Genomic DNA, 9,353 nt, shown 5'->3' with positions numbered 1-9,353 from the left:
AGGCGCAAGACCCAATCAAGACAAGAGTCGCATAAAAACAAAATACACGGGAAATGGCAAATTTCACGAAGTCTTCGCCTGATTAATATTTTTTACAAAAAAATAAAAAATAAATCCAAGTCAGTACGCCTTCTACGCCCCCCTCTGGATCCGCAACTGACTCTCAATAAGAGGCCAAATGACACAGCCTTGAAATTAACAACTATATATACAGGTCACCGTACGGCCTTCAACAATGACCAAAGCATAGTCAGCTATACAAGGCCCTCAAATGACAAATGTAAAACAATTCAAACGAGAAAACCAACGGCCTATAATTAATGTACATAAAATGAACGAAAAACAAATCTTTAATACACCAACAAACGACAACCACTGAATTACAGGCTCCTGACTTTATGTATGCTTATCTTTATTTTTTTCAGAATGTTCTTCTGTAACCCCGGCTGATGTAATTTTTGTGATAGATGAATCAAGTAGCGTTGGGCAGACGCACTTTACTGACACAATAAATGCCCTTTCAACTACAGTTGACAATTTAGCAATAGGTGAGAATGACATTAGAGTAGGATTTGTTCTGTTTCATGCAAATTCATCTTCTCGAAGCATCTCATATTTGAACACCAGTTTCGACAAAAAATGTGATCAAGAGCGCACTCTCTAGTGCTAGCTATGCTGCAGGGAATGATACAGATATTGCCAGTGCGTTAGATTTTACCTGCCAGACGATGTTTGTGCCAAACAAGGGTGAAAGGTCATCTGCTCAGAATTATCTTGTTCTCTTGTCTGATGGTATAACAGATGCCACTCAGGCCAAAACATCTGGTATTACATGCAGAAGCGAGGGAATTACCATAATTACTGTTGGAATAGGCGGTACATCCAATGGGCACCTAGTTCTAAAGGATTTGGCAGATTACTATACATATCCAGACCACTACTTAAACACAACATACGCTGAACTAGGAACAACACTACCAGTACTCGTCACATCTGTAGTTAACTGTAGTTCTTCAGGTAAGTCAGCATAACAAGTCACAGAATAACTCATCCATACTGAACAATCTGCCTGCAAGTTGCCAGTTCTATTTGGAATTACTGAAACATCTTAATATTATCAGAGACCGTGTACATATATCTCTGATATTATCATTAAATTTTATATTGGTCGGCTGAAATGACATGAGCTAAAATCCTGAACTTGTGTTGGTTTCAGCAGATGACAGTTTTCTAGGGATATCATAATTAAATCCAAAATAGAGAAAGGTACCTTACTCCAATAAAACGCGGACGTCATCGAAAACACCAATCGTCGATTTTTTTTTTTTTTTTTTGGCTGTAGCAGAATTTAATTAAATCAAGTGCATTTCAAGTGCATTTGATTTTGCTATTATGATAACATCCGTAATTGAACTTGTGTATAAATCAATAGAAAAATGTATAGATGGACGTTCGGACGGACACACAAACAAATACTTGTTCACATTTACCAGAGACATATTGTATATATATCTCTAGCTAGCCTGCGTTTTAACTAAAAAAATACACAGAAAATTTCTAATCTTTAGCAAATTGAAAAAGTAAAAGTTATCAACTGCAAAAAAGTAAATAATAAAAAAAAAGACGCAAACATTAAAAGATTAAATGCAATATAAACTTTCACCATTGTATCAAGGATTTGTATTATATATATGTCTCTGATTTTATGTATTATTAAAATTCCCGAATCTACACTTATATTACACCTGGAAATTAACGGGTGAAGACATTTTTATCATGTCATCAATGGTAATTAATTGACGAAAAAATAGTAGATAAAAAACTTTTATATGAAGAAAACATTTTCATTATAGAAAATCGTATATACATTTGTTTAATGTTGCTTGGAAACATAACGCTTTTCGCTTGAAGTGAACACCTTTTCCGCTAAATCAACCAATCGAACACCGAATTTATGGTGGCACATAATTGGCTGAATACCTGGTAATAAACATGTACCTGAGGTCATTAAAAAAAGGACTGCTGACTCCAGTCCACAAAATAGACAAAGACCCTACTTTACCATCCAACTAAAGAGGCTTCACAGTTATTTCCATCATATGTAAGATTTTAGAGCTTTGCATTATAGCTAGAATCGAAGGTACACTAAATAAACATCAAAATAAGCTTCAAAAAGGTTCCACTAAAGGTTCATCTTCAATTGATATTTCTCTTCTCATCTTTCAAGCAATTATTGAAGCCAAGGATAAAAACGAGTGTCTCATTCTAATAATTGTGCACGCAGAAAAAGCATTTGACGTGGTTGACCATATACATCTATTTTGGAAATTATATCACCGAGAAGTTAATGAAGCATCATGGTTACTAATTTACAAAAAATCTACTGAAGTAAAATCTTACGGATACATCTCGGAAACGTTTGTAAATGAGCAGGGAGTCAAACAAGGTGCCAATTTTTACAAGGCTTATAATAAAAATATCATAGATACTCTTGAATCCACAAACATTGGAATTAAAATTGGAACCAATTACATGGGTTGCCCAACGTGCGCAGATGACATAATGATATACGCTCGTTCAGAACATGATGCCTCAAACCAACTCCGCATCGTTGATACCTGTACCAAAGATGATCGGGTAAAGATAAACAACAAAAAAACTGAAATTCTGCTGATTAAAATGAGGAAGAAATAAATAAATCTTCAACTTTTTATATCGAAAAAATCGACGAAAAGCAGAACATCAAACATTTAGGCAATGAAAGACAAGAGAGAGACAATAAATCCAAACATAGTGAAGAGGATCTCTGCTGCAAGAGCTACAATGTATTCACTATTAGGTGCAGGATTATATGGAATAAATGGTATTAATCCACTAGTATCGTTTAGCTGCTTTTACAGAGTTATCTCCCTGTAGTGCTAGTTACCACCTTAACAGGAAACTGTAACTCCTGAAGTAGACCTGCTATATCACCATAGACGTGAACAGCTGAAACGATGGGCAGATCACTTTAATAAGGTTCTTAATCGACCAGAACAAGTAGAAACACTATCTTTTGATGAACCCATAAAACTATTCAATATTGACCTAGGACTGCCAACCAAAGAAGAAATATCAAAAGCTATTAATAAATAATTGAAAAACAGCAAGTCACCATTGATTTAATTTCCATTTACCATGAACAAAGTATTGCATTAGTCCAAATAAGTAAGACGCTGTCACAGAATTTATTCAAAATAGACTTTTATTACCATCATTATCATGATTATTTTTTGGAATAGTATTAGGAAAATAATTGTACAAATTTCAAGATTTTATATTCGGTACCAAAATACGTTATTGTTTTTTATGTCCTGTGCTGTCTGTCGTTAATAAAAGGTGTTCGTTGTTATTCTATATTTACAGATTGTAACGACTGCTATATTATTTTTTTTGCGTTTCTCTGTGTTGAGTATTCTTGCGTGTGCCATATAAGCGGAAGGTTTGGCTTGCCATAAAACCAGGTTTAACAGGAGTATGGCAGTTGTTATGATATAGTTCGTTTCTATGTATGTTGGCGTTTGTTTTTAATGCACTTCAGTGTTTCTGTTGTTCCTTTGTTTTCCTTCATAGTAGTATAGTTGATGTGTTTCCCTTGGTTTTAGTTTGTAACCCGGTTTTGTTTTCTCTCAATCGATTTATGACTTTTGAACAGCGGTATACTGTTGCTGCCTTTTTTTGACAATATTGAAAGTGAAATGTTAAAAAACCGACACTAAACTTGCAACAGAACAACTTCACAAACATATCACAAAAGTATGAATTGAAGAGATACTCACAAATGACTGGTGTAAAGTTCTTATTGTAAAACTACAAAGGAAAGGTAATAAGATGGACTGCACAAACTGGCGTGAAATCACAATTCTATATCGGTACCTAGTAAATTTTCTTCTAAATTATCAGCATGAGACTCGGCTAAGCAATAGATGAAATATAAGAAAGGAACAAATAGGGTTTTGACATTGGGTTGAATCAAATAAAATTTGTGAAACTGGCTGCAGTTCACAAGATAATTTGACACAATCTTTATTTCAGACAAAATGGTCCTGATATTCAAAATAACAACATAAACGGTATCTCAAAGACACACTACAAAACTCTATTTTAATAATTTGAGTCAACATAGAATTTGACAGCTCTGATACAACCCCAAAATTATGGATTGTCGTCTCAAGAAGGATAAATATTTGTATAAATCACTTCATGCCAATGATAACTGGAAGCGTTTGACGTGCATAGTCCTCGGCAGTCGTTCCCATGGTATAAAGCTACCTCCTATTTTGTTTTCTTTTATTTTGTAGTAACACTTGATTCATTGTGATACATATCGAGCTGATCTTTTATGTACCACCTCCAGTTGGTCAGTACCTGTGTTAAGCAATGCATCCTATACGGGTACTGGACTAGCGTATACTACAATTGCATGGTCGAATCAGCAATTTGTATGAATTTCTTCATTGCGATTGATCCTATATTCATTTGTTTTGTTGTGTTTTATTTGCTTTGTCACTTTTGTTGTTCACATGGTGATTCCATAGTTCTGATTTAAATGTGCAGCCTTGGTATTGTGTGTCGTTGACTGATTAAAGAGTGAGACAATGTATATGTTATATGATGCACAGAGCTTCAGGTGGAAAGTGAAAAAAATCAAAAAAAATCATCAAACCTTGCTTAAAATAAACATCTTAGTCTTAAAAGATCATACGATAAACAATAACGAACATTTGTGAGGAAAAAAAACTTTTTTGACAGTTAAATAATGGTTACCATAGAAACTAGTGAATCTGAGACACTATTTGAGGTAAAAACAGGATATTCCGACATGAAATATAATATCAGAATAAAGAATAGTGGTTATTGCAAGTAAATATCTTAATTATATAACCTTAAAATTATAAGCTAAAAAAAATCTTTTCTTTAAAAAATGTTTATTTATGGTTGCTATGGTAACAGGAAAATCAAAGGGTTCAAATTTATAAATTTTACACAAAAATTAGCAATTTTTGGGTCAAAATTGTAAAACATCCAGATGTATATAATATAAAATATGGTACTGACAAAAATGAATGACTATCATATAACTCAAAGAAAAAATAAAATTGGGTAGACTATTGAATTTTTATTGGTGGCAGCTACCCAACATTATGCTCTTTCGGAAGCATTTTTGTACAAAAACTACCAATTTCGTCACCTAAAAGGGGTCACTATCATAAAAAAACGCACATATGATTTAATTTGTACTGACAAAATAAGTTTCACATAAAAGTGTTTTCAATTGAGTAGAAAAGTATGCATAAAATCTCCACGGCAACCATCTTTTTTGCATAGCAACCTACTGAGGCTGAAAATATTTAATGATGATTTGTAACAAAAATGTACAAAATAAGTCACTTGAAGCCTGCTGGTGATAAGATAAAACACAATAACAGTCAAATTGTGCGTTAAGATATGCGAAACTCTCCTTAGCAACACTTATTCATGACATAAATGCCTAGTAACCAACTGATACTTTAAAATACCCACGCTCAATTCATGGATAACAAGCACAATTTAAAAGTATAAATACCTGATAAAAACTAAACCAACATAAAAAGATCAATTATGCATCATGTGCATAATGATCTTATATTGAAAAAATATCTTATGTAACACTACTTATTGCATAGCAACCAGCATATGTGGTGTAAAAGAGGGACTTCAAACTCATAATCAAAAATAAACTAACGATGCCATGGCTTTAAACGAAAATGACAAACATGCAATAGTTAATAAAACACAATACAGAAATTAAAGATTAAGCAACCCCAACCCCACAAAAAGCTTTGGGGTGATCTCAGGTGCTCCAAAAGAGAATGCTGATCCAGCTCCACATGTAGCACCCGTAATTAAATTATATTATTTCATGATGATTCAACAAGAATCAACTTTATTCGATGATTTTATGCATTCATTCTTTCTTTGAAACAGCAATACGCGAAAAAATGCATAGGCTCTTGTGGGAATTTGTGACTGGACCAAGATCCAAGTGTAATGGCATACGATATAGTTACAGGGGAGGTAACCTTTGACGCTGATAACGTAAAATATTGTTTTCGCGACGTCAAACTGGGAAGTATCGGGAAAAGATGTATAATTCGACTGATTTTTATCATTCAAACTAATAACGTTTGTATGAAGATTATTTGTATCAAGTTTCAAGAAAGTGTCAATAATGCATTTTTTTTTAATTTAATAAATAAACAGCAAAAATGCGTTTTTTCTACATTCATGAATATTTGATAAATATGAGTTATTAAAAAAAAAATCATAAATTTATAGATTTTTTTTATAAAACAGAAATTACAGATAATTTAATGGAAAACAGCTTGTACACGTGTTTATCATTAAAAATAAAAAAAAAGTTATGTATTTCTTTGAATGGAAAATTAAGTCCACAAATCCCAATTTTGCGCAAACATCTGAAATTTCGACCTTATTTTACTCAAAAAGTAGCACATGAAGGTATATATTTTATTACATATTTGATTTAATCAGGACTGGTATTCATAAATATGCAATAAGTAAAATCACAAACATACTGAACTTAGAGGAAGATCAATTGGGAAAGTCCATAATCACATGGCAAAATCAAATAACAAAACGCATCAAAAACGAATGGACAAAAACTGTCATATTCCTGACTTGGTACAGGCATTTTCAAATGTAGAAAATGGTGGATTAATCAAAATTTCAATATGGGATCAAAACTTCAATATGGGATCAAAATTTCAATATGGGATCAAGACTGTATTGTATGCCCTAATCAAAGAGCAGAATGCTCTGAGGGATACGATTGCCACAGTTTTCATTGACACATGTATAGCAGTTCTGCCAAATTTTCATTGAGATTTGGTCAAAATTGAAAAAATCTAAGAGGAAAAAAATAGATCCAAGGATACTGCCGCAAAAAAGCATCAACATGCGTGAGTGTCAAGCATTTTTGGCTGGCAACCCTGGTACAGCTGGATAGTATTATTTTCAAAACTAATTCAACTGCACATGCAAAATGTAATAATCTGAATAGTCACTCAACTTTAAAAATAGCCAATCCCGGTTACAAGTGTATGAGCCATGTACTTATTGTGTTTTATCGAATTATAGTTATCCCGTACCATTGTAAACTCGTACCACTAAAAAAAAAGCTTGTACCAATGCAAACTCGTACCACTGCTAACACTTACCAACTTATTTAAATGCATTTAAATGGTGTTAAATAATGAATATACATGATATACGTTACTTTCACTCAATACCTCTTAAGTCTGTAAAATGTATATAATTTGAAAGTACAATGACCAATTTGTAGCTAATGTTCCTTGTCTATTGGATAGAAAATACTGTGGCAGATGTAGATAATTAAAGTATTAACAGTTTCACCCGAAGAAAATATTAATTTTTCATGAATAATTAAATCTTAGCAGTTAGACAAAATGATTGCCAAAATTATTTTTACTGTCTATAAATAACAATGAAATGTAACTGATTCCCGTTAAGGGGTCCGGAATTTTGGCTTTCAACAATTGTAAACATGGCATTCAATTTGCGATCATGGATTACAGCTTTAATAGACAATAGACAACAGACAATATTTTTAATTAACTTTTAATTAACTTAAATATATATTCAATTTAAGGTACAGTTAAAGCAATGTTTTAACTTTCTTCTGAATTATGTTCTACAGTGGCGGATCTAGAACTTTTCCTAAGGGGGCCCGCTGACTGACCTAAGAGTGGGCCGCTCCAGTCATGCTTCAATGATTCACTTTATAATCAACCAAATTTTTCCCACGAAAAAGGAGGGGGAGGGGCGGCCCCCCTTGATCTGCCTATGTTCTAGTTTGAAAGATCGGTTTAAACAATAATGCTTAAATACATTCTTTATTTTTGTCTAAATTTTCATTAAAATCCTAGTCAAGTAATTCAACTTTATTTTTATTAAGTTTACAAACAAAAACCCATAAAACATCATATTTTTTAATATAATGTTCTGAATGGTACGACTTCCCAGTGGTACAAGTTAACTTTTTTGGTACGAATGGCGTGGTACGAGTTAACTTGCTTCCGTATCTTATCACCGTAATTCTAGGGGGAACCCTAAACTGGACCCCTGTTGTGTTCACTTATCGCTACACTGACCTTCAGTGCGAAGCTATATATAGAACGGCGGACCGGTTTAGGAGGAACCCCATTTTTTACTCTTTAAATATTGAAGTTCCTTTTGGTCAGAGGGCATGACTCCTTTCCGTACACACTCCTCTGTTAAAATTGAGATCGTTCTTAATATAATACGACGTTTATCGGCATTAACGAGTTAATTTTTATTGACGAATACTTCCGGAGGAAGGGAGACAACTCGAAACGATAATATGGAAGACTCCATTTCGGATGAACGGGTGTTATAGGTAATTTTTCCGATTAAGCATTTACTTTAATTTAAATTATGCATATGATTTTAAATTATGCAACAACAATAACCCTCAATATCAGACAGACATAGAAAGAATCCCATGAGTTTCAAATTAATCAATGAAGCGGGGAATCACTCAATCTGATACCCCTTGAAATCAGGAAAACTACACGCATGCGCAGTAATACATAAACAAACCGCGACTTGCGATTTGGAACAAGAACGTTTATTAAAGAAGTTCTCCATTTTTTCATGAGAGTACAGTATCAAATATCAGTTTCATAATGGTAAAATATAGAAATACTCCACTTCAGTTCTTTTGACAGAAATAGAATTATCGATCGGAATTCAGAGAACTCTCGCAAGTTATCAAAACTGGGGTATTCCCTCTGACGTGTTTCTAAATTTATAAAAACACTAAATATAAATACTGTTTAATTCTGATTTTCAGTGTTGTTAAAAACACGCATATAAGTCCAGGAAAATATCACACATGAAGATTATGAGAAGAACATTACAGGAAAGTTGTTTATGTTCAATCCTTTTGCTTGTTTTTACCTTTTAAAGCAAGACAATCATAAGAATCTGAGAGGGTGCTGAATGTTTAGAATAAAACGAATGACGTGAGGGAATGTAGCATGAGTCAACGGTAAAAGTCTACAGATTGCTTGATAGCAATCGTATCCCAAAAACACTTCTCTTTGATTTTCCAATACTAAAGGAGAGGGTGACCATAAATATTTTCGGCCCTCTGCATTCGAAAATAAAGTCATAATACAAGTAAGATTTAAGAATTAGTCAACATAACCAAAATTGGCCAAGGAGATAGTGGCCTTTCAAATTACATAGGCAAACCGATGATGAATTAC

The sequence above is a fragment of the Mytilus galloprovincialis genome, chromosome 4, assembly GCF_965363235.1.
Source record: "Mytilus galloprovincialis chromosome 4, xbMytGall1.hap1.1, whole genome shotgun sequence".
Lineage (NCBI taxonomy): Eukaryota > Metazoa > Mollusca > Bivalvia > Mytilida > Mytilidae > Mytilus > Mytilus galloprovincialis.
This window is presented reverse-complemented; position numbering follows the sequence as displayed.